This window comes from Equus przewalskii, chromosome 13 (assembly GCF_037783145.1).
Source record: "Equus przewalskii isolate Varuska chromosome 13, EquPr2, whole genome shotgun sequence".
Taxonomy (NCBI): Eukaryota; Metazoa; Chordata; class Mammalia; order Perissodactyla; family Equidae; genus Equus; species Equus przewalskii.
The window spans coordinates 56279649-56298369 of record NC_091843.1 but is presented as its reverse complement, the minus strand read 5'-3'; the positions used below and the strand labels follow the sequence as shown (position 1 = coordinate 56298369).

Here is an 18721-nt window from a genome sequence, read left to right as displayed (position 1 = left end):
AGCATGCTTCAGGGTGGCAATCTAACTCTGACAGGGACTGTGGTTGGCGCCTTCTCCACCAATTACTTCTCAGTCAGTTTTTGAGAACAGAGATGAATATGGACCATCACCCAAGCTTTTCCTGTGGCCAGGATTGACTCTTATCTCTTTTTTCTTCACATTTCCAAACTACACCACTCCACCTTACTAACGTTTGTTTGGAACTAGGTCTATACCTAATGGCCTTTCCTGTAGGAAGAGTTCCAGAGTGTTCTCTCCCAGTAAGAAAAGAATTGGCCATTGTCAGTTTCTGACGTGAGCTACTTGTCTTCACACAGTTCTCATTTTTCAGAAATGGTGAGAAAAGCTGGTGATGCTGCATCTCCCTCTGCTTGCTTGGTCTGATCACATAATTTGCATTCTGACCCAGCATTTTTGACAACATTTTCCAAGTCTCTGTAGACTCCACTCAATCTGTGTATTATGAAAGACAAAATTTCTCAGTCGTATGAAGATTTTTTTTCAAACATCCCATTTCTGGAAGGTGTCACCAATGACCTTTGCTGCTCTTTCTACCCACCATGGCAGAGCACAAAAGAGCCCCCCAATATGGGGCCAGAATGCCTGAGTGTGGATCCAGCTCTCCATTTTCTGGCTGCTCTGAAAGTCTGCAAAAACAGAGGCAATAATGCAACAAAAAATAAATTAGACTGGCTCCCTTAGGTTTGTGGGAAAGCTCCTAGGAAAACTTTTGAATTATTCTACCTTTCTGAGGGGAATCCTAGACCAGGAATCCATCCAGGCCTGGAGAATACCCCTAAGAGGATGTGTATGTTTTCTAATCCCAATCTGTTTTCAACTCCAATACCTGGGATAACCACAAGAAATCCAAAGATTCTGGAGTAAGCCCCAAAGCCTCCACTGTGGTCTGGGAGCCTCTAATCTCTAACATTTCAAAGAAGGATCATATACTGGGAGTATTTGGTAGTCTTCCTTCTCCCTTTAATTTACTGCTGGAAAAAACTTGAAGCTCAGAAGTCTGCACTGGTGTAGTAGACATTTAATTGTCCGTTGACTATCTCCTCCTGCCTTAGATAACAACATACTAATTTTCCTTTGAACTTCCCTTTGCACCCCCAACCCCGGACCCCAGGCCGTATCTGGTATGACTCTGGCTCCAGGCCTGGATACCAAGTCTGGGCCCTGGAAGATCACAGGGGCAGTGACTGGTTCAGAGACGGGCATGTGTCCCAAATAAGGCCCAAAAAAATGAGCCCTGACGTTGTTGGAACTATAGAGAAAGAAGTGTCTGACCCTGGGATTGCTAAACTGGTAGATGGAGCCCTTGGCAACCATCTTTATTTCTTTGTAGGGAATACTTGCCTGTGAATGAAACTAACACAGAGGAAAGCAGGGACGAAGGAGAGAAGCAATGACTGTGTCCTTCATACACTGTTTAAAGCCCTGCATCTAACTGTGCCTGAAATAACCCACTGGACTTCCTAGTTATATAGATCAACAAATCATGTTGCAAAGTCAGTTTAAGTTGGGTATGTATTTCATAACAAAAATGGTTGGGACTAACATACCTGGTCTAGTGACAAATTCCTAGATCCCATATTTCCCACATATTCCTCCCTTCATCTCTCAGACTTTATCAGCTCATATTAATCTATGTGAGAATCCATCCCTGAAGCAACTCTGGAACTTGCCACTCCTTAGACCTGAGTTGTCTTGGTCATCCTACAGTAATTCTGTCTGTACCATGGGGTTGCCAAGGTCAGACTTTATCATTAAAGTATGCAGTCAGCAACTAAGGTTACTTCCCATAGAAATAACTGTTCTAGAATTGAAGCACCAATTGAGCTACTCTTGTGAGCTTTACAGGGTCTTGAGATCCTTTGAAAACAAATGTCACCTCTTCTGCCATCTGCCTCCTGGCGCATGGCTATCTTGCTGCTATCTTCTTCCTGTGTTCCCATCCCACTCTCGTAAGCAGAGCTCTCATGCTGCAGGAAAGAGTCAAAATAAACTTTGCCTTCATTTTCAGGATGAGTAAACAAACTCCCAGACATAAGCCAACTCCTGTCAGAGCACATGTGTCTTCATTCATCTGCAGGAAACAAACAACCTGGCGAAAACCACTTGGAGGTCACTGAGCGTTCCCAGGACTCTGTGTTCAGGGAGAATATCAGTATCTGCCCCAGCGCTGGTGGGCAGAATCCCTAGCTAGCTCAGCCATTCCTGGGCAGATTCTTCCCTGTGTTCAGTGTTCAGGTCTCCCCTGATCCTCTCATGGGCCCTGAGGAGACTAGGCCCTTGGAGAGTCGGTAATACTACACAATTATGGAAGGGGGAGAGTGAGAGAGGGAGAGGAGGTGGGGGCGAGGAGGAAGGAGTGGGAGTGAAAGAGAGCGGGAGGAAGGAGAGGAGGACAGGGACAGGGAGTTGGGAGGGGGACAACAATGCCTTTATGTAACCATTTAAATTAGTACAGACTAGAAATCGGACTGTACCTTAGATACTAAGATAGTGATATTGAAGAAAATTTAATAAAGGCAAACTCTTTGTGCTACTAATTTATAAAATTAGGCTTTGAGTGAATGTATGCTACTGTGAGTACCTTTTTTTATTACTGTAAAGACAGATAATAGAGAGAAAGTCTAATCTGTACAAACATATATACAGTAACAAATAAAAGCCTCTCTCCTCATCAACTCCATGGCCCTCTCTCCCTTCAGTTAGCAGGTTTTCGTTTCCTTCTGGAAAAAAAAAGAGTATACATAGATGTATATTTATATATTTTTTTACACAAAAGAGATCAAACTACACATGCTTTTTGGTAACTTACTCATTTTCACTTAATAATAAGACCTGAGTCTCTTTGGTAGCAAAACAAACAGATCTATCTCATTCTTTGAATGGCGGCCTGAGAGCCCACTGCAGGCTCGATCACTTAACCAACCCCCATGCATGGACGCTTAGGTCACTTACAGTGTTTGCTCTTGAAAACAATTTTATTTCCCGAAGTATATCTCCATGGTGAAGCCCTGACTGGAAATGGTGAGTGAATGCCTCTGTACACTTTCATTTCTGATAGATAATACCAAAAAGTGCTTTATTTATTAACAATAAACAGTTAATTAGCATTAAGACTCTTTGCATATAATTAAAAACTGAAAGTAATTTTTGCTTAACTACAGGAAGCTTTTTTCTCGCTTTGTAAAACAAGTCCAGAGACAGACAGTTCAGAGAGTCCTCAGCAGCCTAGGCTCCTTCTTTCTTTCTGCTCTGCCACACAAGGTGTGTGGCTTCCATCCCAAGGCCATCTCATGGTCCAGCAAGGTTACTGAAGCTCCACACCTCACATCTGCCTTCCAGGTGGCTGGAAAAAGAGAGGGGAGAAGAGACAAGGGACACACCTCCTAGATGAATCAGCTCCCTTTAAAGAGCCTTCCAGAAAGTCCCACATAACTTTTCTGCTCATATCTCATTGGCCAGAACTAAATCACATATCCACACCTCATGATAGGGAGGCTGGGAAATGTTTGGGCAGCAATGAAGCTGCCAAACAATTAGGGTTCAGCTTCTAAGGAAGGAAAAGAGAAGGGGGCAACTACCTCTCCCACACATCACTACTCATCTTGGTAAATTCCAGAACGCTTCTTTTTTTCAATTTTTAGCAGAAAGAGCTCGATATATATATTATATAATATAAACAAAAAAGCTCCTCTACAACTCCTACCTTCTTGTGGCTCTATTTCATCTCTCTATTAATGTGGGCATTTGGATGTCTTCATCCTAGAGCAAAAGGCGCGTTCATCTATATGAGCAGAGCAGACATGCAGCTCTGAAGTTTCTGGGACATGGCACTAGCAGCTGTCATCGCAAGGAAAGCGTTGGCTTCGTGTATAATGAGCCCCCATAAACCCATCATCCAGCTTTAACAAATACCAACCCAGAGCCAATCTTGTTTCAGCTAACTCCTTCCCACGCCCCCATATTTTTTGGAGAAAACTCCAGTCATATGATTTCATCTAGAAATATCTCAGCATATATCTCTAGAAGATAAGGACTCAAAAAACCACAATGCCATTATCACATGTAAAAATAACAATTCCTTAATACAAAAAGTCAGCGTTCAACTTTCTAAGTCACATAAACTTTTTAACAATTTGCTTGAATAAAAAATCCAAATAAGAGCCCTGCATTGCAATTGGTAGATACTTTTAAGTCTCTTTTAACTTGTAGGTTTCCAGTACAGTAACCAGAGCTCTCCATCTCTTGCTTTCTTTTAATTAAAAGAAATTTATTATGGGAGATTTAACACACATATTAAAGCCAATAGGCATTTCAATTTGCAACCATTGGTCTAATCAGTACTCAAATCTGCCCCCTTTTGTGCATCTCCACCCCTTTTCTGCTTCACCGTGCCCCCCCTCCAAACCACCACTCAGTCACCCTGGTCTGGGCCACCATCATCTCTTTAACACTCTGATGGCCTCCCGATGGGCATCCCAGGCACCCATCTATCCTCCACTTGGCACAAGTTCACTCTTGCACCCCTCTGCTTAAACAGAAAGGGTAAAATAATAAAACCATTGACAAAGAACACATGATATTTGTTTTCTGGTGTTGTTCAAAAACTTGTCTTTGAAAGCAGCTTCCAAGTGTGTCTTCCAAAAATGTTGAGTGCTTACCTGAATATATATTAGATATCAAGCGGTTCATTGAAGTATTGGGGTGACAGAATCTCCTGCCTATAGCATAGACAGGGTCATCTGGCCTTGGTGCATGCAGACTCTTTGCTAACTTTGGGGCTTTCGGAGTGTCCTGGGTCTCATCAAAGCTCAGCGTCCTGGTTCATTCTCTATCCTTTCCCACTGTAGCATAGCCTTTTCCTGATTTGGTTCCTGCCTTCTGGATTTGTCCCTGCTCACATGCCTCAGTGTCCCTGCATTTAACCTGCCTTGGTTGCTAGCTTTTACCTTCTGTTCTTAGATCCCAGCTTGGCTCCCCCTTCCCAGCTTTGGACCTACCCCCTTTCAAAACTGTCATTTCCAACAGACTCCACACACCCATTCCGCACGCACACACACAACCAAAGACCTATGAGTTCAGATAATTTTTCCTTAATTAGCCACATCAAATTATCACCGTACCTCCCACTTCCTTCTGTCCTGAAGGAAAGGACTGCCTAGTGAGACAGTGAAACAGAAAAGGGCATGCAGGATAACAATGCCCCTCCCTGAAACCTGAATGTAATCACAAATGTCTAGCCTGGCTTGGGGATCTGGTGTTTGTGCTAACAGAAATTCCCAGGATGTCGAATGATCAGAATTTACTGTATAATTAGAATTTATGCATGATGTGTATCCAAACAAACCAAACTTAGATTGGTGGCAAAGGCAAAATCTTAGTCTTGTTTCATCAGGCTTACTGGATAAATTATACTTTTAAAATCCTGGAGTTGAATCTGTGCAGTAGCCAAAGGAAGGCATGACAACAGGAGGAGCAGAGTTACTTTCAAGTTTGTTCACTCTCCCTGGTTTCTTTCCCTACTCTGATCTCAAATGTTCTTGGCTTATCTGTACAAAATGGTTTCCTAAAACAACTTTTTCTCTAGGAGTCTCTGTCTTTGCTCCCTTCAATGGAATAAACAAATATCTTCCAGTAGCTACCCCTCAGCTGAACTTTCTGCCTTCCAGAAATAGAGCTTGGCTTTAGCTAGCTAATCCTGTGTCCTGTGAACTGTCGCAGCAGGGAGGGGCGGGCTGCTGTGCCTCGGTCTTATATAAGATCCCCCATGGGAAGAGCAGTGCTCAGCAGAAGCAAGCATGCCCCAGGCAGGGCCTCACAGCTGTCCCAGGGCTCTCCAGTCCCCGCCATGTGAGCTATTGGCTGCTCAGAGTGGGTCATTTAATCTCTTGTTATTTTTACTACAGTTCTGGCTGCTATTTTACTAGGGAATCTGAAGGAACGTATGCTTCCACCTGCTCAGTCCAGATCAGGAAGGCAAGCAGCCTTTGAAGGAACAAAGGTCTTAAATGGGCCAGAGAACTAGGACTGAAAGCCAGTCCTCCCTCAAACCATTGGGAACAGCACACTTAAAGAGTTGACTGTGCTACGGGGCCCCACGGACCGGCAGTTATTTAGGCAAAGACTCTTTGAACTGGAGGGGGCCTTAGTAAGAAGAGATTGTCTAGTGCTCTAGTCAAAAGATGTTGGGATAAATGTCTGAGACATTTCCACCTGCCCATGATACTTACACGGAGAAAGGAAAGAAGGAGCTAGAAGAAGAGCTGAAATACTCACGCTTCATTTCAGACAAAAGGGTTAATACGAGGCTCTCAAAGTAATAGAAAAACTGAGATGTGGGGGTAATCTTTAGTTCTCTTTCTCCATTCTAGTCCTAACTCTCGTTTCCTTGGAAAATCAAGGGAGGTGATGCTATAGATAACATTGTCAGTGCTATATCTGGTTAATGCAGATGTAGCTGAGAAGTTAGGTGATATGACAAAATATTTTCCTCACATGAATCCATTCAGCTCTGTGCTTCGATTCATGTATCCACTTTATCTTTGGTAGGTTATTTTAAGATGTCAAAAAGGAAAAGGTCATTCACACAGACATGGAGTCTCACTGTCACAATCCTAGCCACCAGACCTTGCTAAAGGAAATTCCGATCACAGATCCTTTCCCCTGCAGGCACAGATGGCAGCTCCGAGAGCAAGATGCTCTACTGGAACTGACAACAAGGTCCTGTCACTCATTAAATTGTCTGAGCCTGTTTGGTTATTGAGCATCTTTCAGTGGACGTCTTCACCTGCACGTGTTAGAATGGCTCCTTCAATTCTTATATAATACTTAAATGTGTAGAGCTAAGACCTCCTTTTAGACACCACATTTCAGAAACAAGCCTTCAATGATTCATTGAAAAAAAAATGACAAACAGGGCTAGAATCAGTGCAGGTACATGTTTGACAACTGGCTCTACAGGGAAATAAAGCTTGATTTGTAGTGTTTTACCATTTTCCACGTGTTAATACTCCAACCTTGGCCAAGTTGAAGCTACTAACCTAGCTTCATTGAATGTGGAGTTGGGAAGAGATGCACACAATTGGCTTTTGAAGGCAAGTGCAAGCCAGTGCAAGCCAGCAAGCATCAGCGCACCACTAGCTGGAATGGTCAACAACCAATCATTTTTGTCCCCACTAGGGCATCTTACTTTTCCTAGACCAGTGCAGAATGACTGTTTTTATTTATATTTTATTATTTTGCTTATTTTATCCTCACCAAATAAGGGAGCAAATCAAGCCCTTTTTGGAGCACTGTTGCATCTTTGTGTCCTGGTCTCTTCATTGCTCACAACTGACTTGATTTTTACTCTGGGATTGTACTCAAGTCCAGACAACTTTGGGCTGAACAGCACTGCACAATGCTTGAGGTGACAATTTAGAATCCAAAAAAACCTGGGTTCAAAGTCAATTCCATCATGAAGACAAGATAGGAGATTTAGGGTTCCATGACCTCTCCTAACCTTTCTAAATCGGAGGAAAATAATAATAATATAACAAACTCATTGGGCAACTGTGAAGGTCAAATAAGCAAATGTATGCAAAAGAATTAGCTCAGCATCTGGCACATGGTGCTCCATAAATAGTAACTATGATTATCACTAATGCTATTACTTGGCCTGGTTTCTATCTCAGCATTGTCGCTGCCTCACTAGTCCATGGAGGGGAGCCCCCCTTGTGAAATGATCAAGGTGAATGGTTATTGTGTAGCACGCCAGGAGCCACAGAACAGGGCTCCCATGTGTCTCACAAGGCAAGAAAGTCCTAGGCTGGGACATCAGCGTATCAGCCCCTATAGCCCAAGCCCAGGTATTTTCTGTTTAGACGAATCATGCAACAGATATTTCCCGCAGGAAGGCCATGCCATCAATAAACAGAGGGCCTTTTGAAGTGGACACAGTAGGCTCAGAGCTTCCAAATACCCCAGCGTGAAGCCAACTGCTGGGTAGCAGCCTTCCCCTGTGTTCACGGGGGGCCCCCAGTCCTGCTTTTTATCTGACCTGTCTCTCCTCCTTCCCCAGCCCAGCCTCCTCCCCCTTCATCCCTGTGCTGAAATTCCCCAACCCTGCTTCCTCCCCAGGCACAAGGGCAGAAGCACCTTTCAAAGCTAATCGCAATCTTTCTACTCGTGTGTCTTTGTATTGTTTTCAAACCCTTTTACTTCCTTACGTATTTTGACCTTATGAAAACCTGCTGAGCCATGCAGGGCTGATCTTATTACCCTCACTTCACACATATAAAGATATAGTGTCCCAGAGAGGCGAGTGACTTGGCCAAAGGTGAGACAGTGTTGGTGGCAGAGTTGGGCCCCCCTTGGTTTTAGGTCTCCCCTGGTACACATTTTCATTACACTACGATGCTGACCAAAAGCCAGTTTTCCCCATCAAGCCCCACGCTGGACAGCAGCCCGTTCCAATGCCTGCATTGTCAGGATGATGAATTCTATTGGCTCTCCCTGCCTGGGTCTGAACATGCTGTTCCCATACTGCGTTTGGCCAAAATATCTTTCTGAGCTCGACCAGTTCTGTGGTGATGAGAGCACAGCAGAGGCCCCTGTGCTTACCCTAAATGGACTCTTCGCCTTGTGAGTTATGTAAAGGCTCGGGAATTCTCAGAGGAAAATCCTTAAAGCACAAGAGCTGGGAAGGACCTGAGGGATGACCCAGACCAGCTTCTCACTGCACTAATGAAGAAGTCAAGGCAGAGAGCTTGAGAGACGTGGACCAAGACCCCACACTGGTTGGCCAGTGGCCAAAGGAGGCCTGGACCCCAGGTCTCCTGACTCCCTGTGCACTGCTCTTTCACCTCAGACCAAGGCTGTTTCTTGGACTCCTAATCCTCTTCTGAAGTCTTGAGATTTTCAGTTGCTTTTTAAAAAGGCAAAAAACCAGAAAAAAACAAACCAAAAAAAGAAAGCAAGGTCATAAACCCAAATATGGAAAACAAATATAAGCTGTTTTTTTCTATTTCAAGATCCCGCTGTTTCTTTATTCATTACGCTCAATGCAAAGAAAATTAAAAATGTCAACTAAGGTAAACAATATTTTATATATAAAGCACTACACCTTTAAACATTCTGTGGTATTTTTATTTAATCGTATCTGAGCTCTAATTCCTAAACAATGAGATTTCCTTTTTCAAATGAGACCAAATGTCTGAATGAGTAGCATAAACACCATGCTCAGAATGTTTTGGAATTCTCCTTAGAATCGATGGCACAGTCTTTATTTTGCATGTCTTCAGTGAAACGATCGTCTGTCTTGGTGAAATGGGATGCTTAGTGCCTTCTCTAGCAAAGGCCACAAAAAAGACTCCATTGTCCTTCTTCATGTCTCTGCTGTGGTGATTCGGAGAATGTTGACCATTTATGCAAACCTGAGTATTCTTCCAGCTGTGAGAAAGTCAATCTGTCTTGGAAAATCTGTTGTACCTCATATGGAGAGAGACTCAGAGCTGTGCTTGCTCTCATTAAGGGAGCAAATCAGTCTCCCTTTAAGATCCGATAAATAGTTCCAGTGAGGTTTGAAGGGAAGTCCCTTTCCTTCCTCCTCCTAATCTGGACTGCTTGCTGATGCCAAAATTTTCTCTTAAAAATGGTTGCATATAGAAGGGGAAGGCGGAGACTCAGTAAGGAGGGAGATTACCAAAGTTGTGACGCCTTTCATTCTGCAATGAAAGATTTTTTAAAAATTAAAGGTAAACACACGGTTGAGTAACCTAGTTGAGGGAGAGAGTCAGCCTTCAAACAAATTGTGTAAATGACCTATTTTCAAAGCCTCCCTTGTTTGGATGGTGTGGAAGGCTAGAGAAATCAGGAAGTGTGAAATACATCAAGAGAAGGAAGGATGTCCATGGAGGGTGCAGGAAGAGCCCTTCAGGGCTCTTTTTCTACCAGCTTAACCAGGACCAAGTGTAATAACGCCAGCAGAGCAGGATTTATCACATAACTCATGAAACTTCAGCTCAGCTTTCCTCAACTGCACAGGCTCCTTCTGATGCTCTCCAGCTGATTTTATGTTTATGAGTTTGTTTTCTTTTTCTTAAAAAAGGCTCCCTGGATTAAATAAATTTCAGTCCTACAAAATCTGGATGAGCCCCTGAGTGTGCCAAGTAGAGATTCTGAGTTACAGAGTCACATGTATAGGCCAGTCTGATGTGGATCCTGAATGAAGGCTTAGGGCAGCTACTTTTACTTGGGTGCAAGAAGGACCAGATCTCTATTTTCTATGAATCAACTGGATCTTCATTTGGAAGTCCCACTCTGCTGGGCTGTTAGACACACAGATGCATACACACATAGACACACATTAGCCTAAGGAAGGCTGCCCTATCCGTGCTTGAGGCACAGGAATTGCTTCCAGGACCGAGAACCCCAGAGCATGTGTCCCCATCTCCTCAGGCACATCATTCAACATCACTTCCTTGGGCTCCCGAACCATAGGAGGATCACATTCTCTTCTCTAGAGACCCACATATGTCTGTCCTCTTCCTCTCCGCTATGCGGCTTCCTCTAAGACACTCACCTCTGCTCTTTCTCATTCTTTTACAATGGTTTCTTAGCCTGCTCTACCCATAGTATGATGATTAACAAACCAAATGTTAGCTTTGTCTTCCCGTGGTGTAGAAGGCCCTGGTCAGCAAACTCCCCCAAGAAGAGAGGGGACTTTACATCAGGTCCTTTTAGTGCAGACAAAAAAGGGAGAGGGGAAAGAAAACAGAGTATTTCCATATTCAAAAAGGATGTTTCTGTAAGCCCACATGTCATCACCTGTAGCTGATCCTGCTTCCTCATGTCTCCAGTCACTGGGAGAAAAGACTGTTATAACCCAGAAGAGAAAGACCTTTCTGAATTTAGATGGGGCATAGAAGATACTGCCAAGGAAGACTATAGGCTGCCTGTAAAGGAGAACTCAGTTCTAGGCTTGATCCCAGGGCCAGCAAAAAACTCCCAGGGAGTACCAGCACTTTACATGGTTGGCCCAGCTATAAACCAGGTTTGTTTTCCAGCTTCATACTTAGTGAGTCCATATTTACAAAAGTGCTGCCAATATCATCTCAAGGGAATGTTATTACTGTGTTCCTGTGGCCTTATTTTGATTGTTTGCTTATTGTTCTTCTACTCCAGATTAATTAGAAGGTCTCTTATCAGGTGGTTTGCAGCCTGGTGTAGAATAGTATACGGCTGTTCAAAAATAGCCACACAGCCCCTCCTGATGTCCAGAACTGACCAAGGAAACCCTGACCTGTTCTTGTTCCCTTGGTCAGCGGAACTGCCCCTGTCCCAAAGTTGGGAGAGGTGGCCCCATGAGTATTTACGCAGCTGGGTGTGCAGGGTTGGTTCGCCAGACTGTTCATAGTCCACTATAAAGAAAGGTGTGCTCTCTGTGTGCACCGGGGCAGGACTCCGCTGTTTCTGTTTGCTCATTTGTTTTTGGTGCACAACTTCCTGACTCACATGAATCCATTTCATGTTAATAGAACAAGCAAGTGTGTAAGGAGGTCTTGTGCTCAAAGACGTGATTAGAATCAGTTTCAGGGATGAATCAGATCTTTGGGGAAGACTGAGCCTCTCTTGGGTTCTTCCTAAGGGCTCTGTCAACTCCGTGATACAGATCTAGCTGAGTGTCTGCACTCCTGAGGATTTATAGCTTCCGGATCAGGTTTGTGGGCCAGAAACGCACCAGAACAACACTCTTGCTACTGATGTTTTAAATTCCCCTAATATTACCCAGCTTAGCGCTAAGCACACACGAGGAATTGAATAAATAGTCTTCAGCTGATTCCAGCTCTCTATATCGAGCTTGTAGCTAGCATACCTGAGAAGAGAAATCCCTCCTGAACTGACTTGCCAATTCTGGACATCGTTTCAAGCCTGCTTGAGCTTTCTATCTGTATCACTGTTTCATATCTCAGGAACCCACTGGTGCCTGACTATATTTAATCGTCTGACATTTTCAAGCCTTTAGCAACAGCACCACCAAGTTTACTCAGGATGTTTACCATCAGTTACTCATCATAACACTCCTGTAGGGCAGGTGGCTGTTAGCACTGGCATTTTATGGGCCAAGAAAACATACTTCTGATGATACACAGAGAATCTGAGGCAGAACCATGCTCGGAATTCTGGATACTCGGGGCTGTACATGACCCAAGACAAAGACCCAAAACACTACTGAGTTAGGTGGATTTTCATCATTTTATGATTGACCGATTATTCAAAGCACTACCTTCTCTAGAAAGCCTTTGTCAACCACTGCACTCCACAGTGACTCTCTTTCCCAGAGCACCCCTCTCCAACCGCCTCCCAAACTCCTAACACACATTTTATTTGTTGGTCTTTAATCACATCCTCTTTATAGGATCAATCTTTTTCAATAGATTACATTACCTTCCCTCTGGAATATTACCTCCATCAGGATACCCTTGTTTATATTCCTCTACCACTTCTCACTCTGTGCTTATTCTCACATAGGGCTGAGAAGGCACGACCCTGTGGCCACCACTAGCCTGAATGCTGCTAATTGAGGACAATAAATTGATATAAAAGTGAACCAGGACGTGCTTCTCAGCTTGACCCCAAAAGGACACATAGAGAACCCCTCCCAGGGACTGCCTCCTTGGTGATCTCCTCTGACTCAAGTAGGTAACAGCCACTATCTCCCTACAGCCCTTACAGAAGTATTTCTGGGCAGATACCATCTGTGAACTGCCCTCTTGGCCTCGAAAGTTCGTGCAGAAACAGACTTCTGAGCTAACCTTGAAACGTGCATCTACAGATTGTCAGATTGCCCAGGGGAACTGGACAGCCAAGACAGGGCTGAGTAACAGCCTGCCTCCAGTGTTCAAACCAACAAGCTCAAGAGTAAATCCACCTGTCTACACAGCAAGCTTCCCATTTAACCTGATCATACAGAGAAAACCAAAAGCACGTTAACTTAAAAAAAAAAAAGGAAAAATATTCAATATAAAACATTTGGGAAATGAAGAAAAGTACAAAAAGTTATAGAATTATCCATTATCTCACCACCCAGAGATAAACATCATTAACATGTTGGTGTATTTCTTTCTGGTCTTCTTTTTTCCTGTGTAAAAATATTTTTTTCAGGTGAATGAAATTATAGTTTTATTACTTGATTTTTTTCACTTTACAGTTGCATTTCATTTAGCATTTTTCACGTTATTAAAAGTTCCAAAAGCATGATGTTAATGGCATCATAATATTTCCAATCACAGAGGTACTCTGTTCACATGTCATGTTAATGTTGCTGAAGGGTGTGACTGGGAAAGCTTCCCAAATCATTCCAGTTAAGTCTTTTTTTAGGAAATAGTCAAACAGACCCTCTTCCTGTTGGACAAAGTAAATACAATTTCTCATGACAAGCCTATGCTTTTCACCTATATAAAAATGGCTAGTGTGGCTAACTCTGTTGAGGCCCCACCCCCTATTCTCCTTGACCTACTCACCTGAAGCAAGGGTAAACCTTTCCTTGCTGACAACTTCTAAAGTACCTAGTAGCCATCTCCTTCCCTGCCTGAAGGTTTTCTTCAGGATTCAAAGCCCTTAGCGGCAATCCTTCACCAATGAAGGGTGAGTTGGTGGATAAATACCCCAACTTCTTTGACCCTCCCTAGGAAAGTCCTGAGCCTCATTCTACTCAGTTCCTGGCAGGCTCCCAGGAGGACTGAGCCATAGTTACCCACAGTGGTAATCCACTTATTACTGGCTTTCCTCTCTTCCCTTTCTAACTCTTCCCACTCCTTCAGGGATGTTTTTTGGGATCCACTTTGGAACAACTAGCTAAACTCAGCCTTGCCTCCAGATCTGCTTGGAGAACCCAAACAAAAACCCACCTAAAAACTTACCTAAGAAAGAACGTAGAGGGGGGAAACTCAACATTTCACAATTGGCCAATAAATTACTACTATTAATCATGCACTGTCCATGGAAAATTCAGGTTTGCATCACTAATGTAAAAACTGTCTGAAACCTCCTTCCTTTCTGAAATATCTTGACTCCCTTCCAGCCCCTTTGAAATTTCTCTCTATGATTTTGAGTGTAAATAGAATTCCAGTCCCATTTCTTCAGTGGTCATTCTCTAGAACACACATATTATTTGTCTTTAGGGCTGTTTAGAAACAGCCCTGTCACCTTTAGTGGTTGTTCTGTGAAGAATCTGGAGACGTAGTAATTTGAAATGTCAGTGGATTTAAACAGACCTAAGTGTCTGCTAAATCCAACCAATAGGTTACTAGGCTTTGTTTATACAGCTGTGGCTTGATATAACCCTGCAGCAGCAGTGCAGGACCACATAAATAACTTACGGAGGAGTGCCTGAGGCCAATTCATGAAGCAAGAGATGTTTTAAATAAATTAGAAAGCCAGAGTCTTTGAAACCACAAACTGTTTACAAAAGAATCGAGATTCCTCTTTCTGCATAAAATAATGCAACCTTTGGCTTGCTTCTCGAACATTCTCTACTAAGAAGTGTTTTGTAGGCCAATGATTAAGGAGTCTATGGCCCTTCCCTGCTCCCCCTCTCTTTGGACCCTCATTTTCCACACTAGTATACCTTTTTCTTCTTTAGTTCTTGCTTTCATGCTACTTGGCATTTAGAGGCAGATTAAAATCTTTAGAGGCAATATTATGGTACATCTCCCATTTCCTACTGACACATAATTAAAAATTAACACAATTCTAAATCACAAAATGAGAATATAACAAAGTTCTAATATTTCTTATGATGAATATTTTGACGCTTTTTTTAAAATATCAAATATATTTCAAAAATACTTCTTGTCTTTTTTGGTATCCTAAGCACAGCCTGAGTTTGCCTATTCAGTAACCCCATCAGGGACACATCTGTGATTATGGATCAGTTTGCTGTATAGAATTATGAACTGAGAAGCTAGCCGTACTTCCAAGTCACATATTCAACTATACCTCATTTATATGCAAATAGCCAAAGAATTAAAGGCTGCCCCAAAGTTGACTCTCTGGTTAGTATTCAGACAGGTGGGGAATTTATTTTACAGAAAAGTGGCAAGTCTCATCAAGAATGGCTATTGTGATGCCAGAGTCCCATCGAACAAGGGTGTTACCAGTGAAAATCAAATTAACTTACATAGCACCAAACAAATATCCCCAGCAGTTTCTCACCACCTCCTGAAAACAAATTGACCTTAAAATAGCCACTAAAAAGGTGTGGCAGCACAGCCAATTTATTAGCACTCATGCTGGCCAAAAACCTCAGCTAGGTTTGACGTCCAGAAGATGAATGAGAGCAGACTGTCCAAACAACTGAAGTGGTCTGAGATAAAGTTCCACGTGTTAGGGCTCTTTTAGTTGACAAGGAGAAAAACCCAACTCAAACTAGCTCAAGAGAAAAAGAGAGGTGGGGAGGTTACGGTTTATGTACCTGGGAAGACCTGGGTCTTCAGGAAAGTCCAGGGAACTTCAGGCAAGGCTGAATCCAGGGGCTCAAACAGTGCCATCGGAGCAATGCTCTCTCTCCTCCCTCAGCTGTGCTTGTGGGGAAAGTTGGAGTCCAGAATGGAGCCTCTTCTGCAGAGCTCCAGTAAGTCTTGGGCTGTCCCTGTTTGGTTCAGCTTGCGTCATGTGCCCATTCCTTAGACTCAGGCTATTTTGGCCAAGGCTGGGGTTTACGCCCAGCCATTAATCTAGAGGTAGGGCTGGCCACATGCATGTGAGCTAAGAATGTGAAAGAGGTGGCTCCCCAAGGGATACTGGGCAAGCAAGAAAAGATGTCCACCGTGATTCTTTCCCTCATTTATGTCATATGTTGATTGAAAGCAGCAACCATGTCATGCATCTTTCATGCTTAAAGCAGCTAGCATAGATCCTTATTTCTAGCAGGTGCTCATCACCACTTGTTGATCAACTGGTTGACTAGGGCAAAATAATAAAAAACCAGGGGGTTTCCTCTGCGCAAAGACCATGCATGGAAGTCTGTGAAGACAAAGGACCTCACCAAAGAGCAGAACTTACACAGGACTTTAATTAGTTTTTGTCAACACCTGCCTATCTTAGGAAGCATTTTAACTTCTAATGGGAAGCCCAAAGATGGATAGGCTGAGAGACCGGACTCCATGCAGATCTAGAGACCCAACAAACCAGAATAACATTTTTGAATGGAGAGCTTGTGGCTGGCCCTGTATATAGACATGGTGGGTAGCTACTTATACAATATTTTGACAACTTCACAAGTACTTTTAAGTCCCTAATTTCTCTCCAGCCAATCAGCCAAAGCCTGTGTGGTAGAGTATTACAGAAAAAACATTGGGATGGGTTCTAGTCACCACTCTGCTATTAATAAGATGTGTGATTTTGAGCAAATCACTTGGTCTCTCTGAACGTCAGTTGCTCATTCTATAAAGCAAGGAATTAGTTCTTTTCAAGCTCTTGCTTTCTAGAACCCATAACTTACTGAGCTCTGTAACAGAGCAACAGCTCCCAACCTGGACTGCACATTAGAAATAGTCTGAAAGCTTTAAAAATAACCCCGATGCCTAGGCCACAATGCAGACCAATTAAACAAGAGTTTCTGGTAATAGGACCCAGGAATCAATACATATTTTAAGTCTCCCAGGTGATTCCGATTTGCAGCCAAGGTTGAGAAACACTATCCTATTTCATTCTGCAGTCTTCTAGAAGAGCAAGCTAAACAGGGTGAAAAATGAGCCCTGGCAAAGTATACCTCCCAGAGACCCCATCTGCAGCCAATGTGGCCCCGCAGCTAGTGGCATCTGCTATGAGCATTTCACTCACTGCATTGGAAGTTATTGTCTTTTATTGATGCTCCTAGTGCCATCTGGCACTCAGCATATTCCAGGGCAAGTTTCCAGAATTAGAGCATTATTATTTTTGGTGTTGAATTCTTAGTACAAATGGCTTACCTAAAACCATTTCAGCCAAAGGATATTTTTCACTATTAAGAGAAGAGAAAACTTCAAGGTACTCCATGTGTTGCATAATGAACAAGGAAATGAGAGGCCACCAAGTGATGGTTTAATCATTTCCCTCCTCTTATGTAATAACACATATTTTTGTTCAATCACATGAATCATTGAGTTCGCTTTAACATCAGAATGCATTGAAAAGCAGGGGGAAATATATCCTTGGCAATTAGCTGCTTTTTAAAAGAAAAAAATCATCATCAGTTGAGCTTTCTATGGCTCAATAATACTCACCAGCATTTATGTCACTTTCAATGATAGGTTGGTCTGTTTCACTGAACCCTTTTTCTTAGGGAAAAACACTGCTATACAATTTTGAGATTCACATCCATACCTCCTGCCACAGGATCTCATGCTCCATGCAGCCTGCCTCCTACGTACAAGGGCTTACTTTCCACCTTTGTTGTTCATTCCTTCTTGTCTCTGCTTTGTGGGCCCTTATGCCCTTTCAAAGTAGCAAGACAGAAATAACTTGGGTTGAAGTTTCAGGAAGTTACCTTGTCTTCATGAAATTCCATTCATTTAAAGACGTCTAAAAATACATCTGACAGGATTAAAAGACATGACATAAATGAGATCAATGAAAAAGTGAGCCCTCTTCACTCCCCACTTTTTCCCTAAGCATTAAATCAAGGAAACATTGCAGCGATTAAATGAAAACAAAGGCCTTGGTTAACCAAAGTTAGCATCATTTATTTCCTTCAGAGAGGCTCAAACTCATGGCATCTATTTTCCTCTTTGTGCAGGATGTCCCTGGGTATAAAAAGGGGCTGTGCTTATTTTGTGGCTTCAAACCCAGTATTTCCTATTCTTCAGTATAGACTGCACTTCTTTGGAAATGCTCAAAGCCTACCTCTTCTACAGAATTCTTCCTATAGGGATTTCTCATAATAAAGTGGAGTTTGGCTTCTCGTAATTAATCACATTATCTGATAACACCAGACTCCATTCCCACATGGCAACCCTTGTTTAGGGTTGAGTAAAAGTCAACCCTTTTAGAAGGAGCTTGGGCCCCTAATTCACCATTGTCCTGCCACTCCTACTTCCCTCACTTCAGTTACCACTTCTTCTCTGGGGTCTTATACCTAGGAAACTCTCCACTGCTTTCAGGTTCCCTGAACCCCTCTGGAAGTTTTAAAGAGCTTGCATTAGTCAGGGTTTTCCATAGAAACAGAACCCCACAGGATAGATGAGGATATGTATATATGTAGATATCCTATATCTTTACATGTATACATACACATATACGGGAGAGAGAGAGATTTATTTTAAAAACTTGGCTCATGCGATTGTGGGGACTGTCAAGTGGAAAATTTGTAGAGCAGGCTGGCAGGCTGGCAATTCAAGTAAGAATTGATCTTGCAGTCTTGAGTCCAAAGTCTGGAAAGTCAGGCAAGGGTTCTATGTTACAGTCTGGGGACAGAATTTCTTCTTTTTGGGGAAACCTCAGTCTTTGCTCTTAAGACCTTCAACTGACTGGATGACGCCCACTCACACTACAGAGGGTAATCTACTTAAAGTCTACCGACTGTAAATGTTAACCACATCTCTAAGGAATACCTTCACAGCAACATCTAGACTAGTGATTGACCAAACAATTGGGCACCATAGCCTAGACAAGCTAACACATAAAATTAACCATCACAGAGCTGCAGAGAGCAGGACGCCTTTCTCAGGAAACACAATTTTAA

General features: G+C 42.9%; 1 long non-coding RNA gene across 1 annotated transcript; it reads right to left on the bottom strand.

Annotated features, from left to right (window-relative positions):
• Nucleotides 1-2977: 2977 nt before the first annotated feature.
• On the bottom strand, nucleotides 2978-15608 carry LOC139075128 (uncharacterized). The gene is made up of 2 exons (XR_011525193.1): nucleotides 15473-15608; nucleotides 2978-3364 (listed from the first exon to the last, which is right to left on the bottom strand). It is a non-coding gene; the product is annotated as an uncharacterized lncRNA (long non-coding RNA).
• Between the last annotated feature and the right edge of the window lie 3113 nt (nucleotides 15609-18721).